This window comes from Monomorium pharaonis, unplaced genomic scaffold (genome assembly GCF_013373865.1).
Source record: "Monomorium pharaonis isolate MP-MQ-018 unplaced genomic scaffold, ASM1337386v2 scaffold_430, whole genome shotgun sequence".
Classification (NCBI taxonomy): domain Eukaryota; kingdom Metazoa; phylum Arthropoda; class Insecta; order Hymenoptera; family Formicidae; genus Monomorium; species Monomorium pharaonis.
In genome coordinates, this window is record NW_023415726.1 from 4,677 (window position 1) to 6,046 (window position 1,370).

Genomic DNA, 1,370 nt, shown 5'->3' on the forward strand with positions numbered 1-1,370 from the left:
CGACATCTGGAAAGAAATAAAGTCAAATTAATTTACGAAAAGCGATTTTGATAGTAAATTTTACATTTAGTATTAAAATTACGCATAAACTTTATAATTATGCTGGAATTATAACATAAGGAATGCTGTTAATTATTATAATAATCAAGAAAAAAGAAGGAAAAACTTAGAATATAAAAATAATATGAGATTTCTATTACAAAATCTGTTCTTGCAATCTATATTTACTTAAAAGTTACTTTAAAAATCATTAGCTTCCAGATGTGTTAACAATGTGTCCAGAGAAATCATATAATTGTGTTAATTCTGAAGCGCAGAATAAAGTCACAAGACCTAATGTTTTATGAATTTCTTTAGAATAATTTTTTATAGTTATATACAAATTCAAAATTTGTATTAGCAAATTAAGTATTAATTTGACAAAAAAATAACAGTTGCTGTTTGCTTTTAATATTACATATATTTTATTTATTAATTATTTATAATTAGATAACATAATTGGAGTCATATTATTGTTATCGCATGTTCTGCGAAAATTAATTAAATTGCATAATGAGAGATTGAATTAGTTGTCTTTTTGTACAAGACTAAACTTAACATTTCATTTAACAAATGCGTATTATAATTTTATTTTTTAAATATTTAAGTAGAATTATTCGAGACACATAAAATCTTACATCTAGTTTCGTAGTTGCGCTTAAAATTGCGGAGATATATTATAAATAAGACAATATATATATATATCATATATATATATAGTATATCCATACATATATCTTGTATAAATATAAGAAAACTGTAAGGATACTTTGATACTTTTTTCAATTTTGTTAAATGTCTTAAAAAATAAAAAGTAAATTACACAGAATAATTCGACAAATACGTAATGACAGATTGAAAATAAGTTGGATATTAATTCCTGATTATAATTTAAATTTTACGCACATATATATAATAGATATATTGTATATAATTTATAAATTATATCAACAATTTGACTTACTTTTTTGTAATTATTGTACCATTCTCATAACATGTTACTTGGCGCGCATGGGTGAACCGTATGTATACCTACGTCAAAGATTTGGAATCCAATATTGACGAATATTCACAGCCACCTAAATACATATATCTATATGAGTAAAATAAAAAAAATATTTAATGAATATCCGGAATTTATATTTATGTCTACACTATTATTAAAAAAAGCTATACATAGCCATTAATTATAATTATCTAGTTTTGTAAATCTGCTAAAGATCCCGTCATTGAATAGAAATTGCATACAGAGTGTACGATAATCTCTGTATACAAAATAGCAAAAGTTTTTTGAGAAAATCCTAATGACAATATCGCGTTGTTGTAAATTT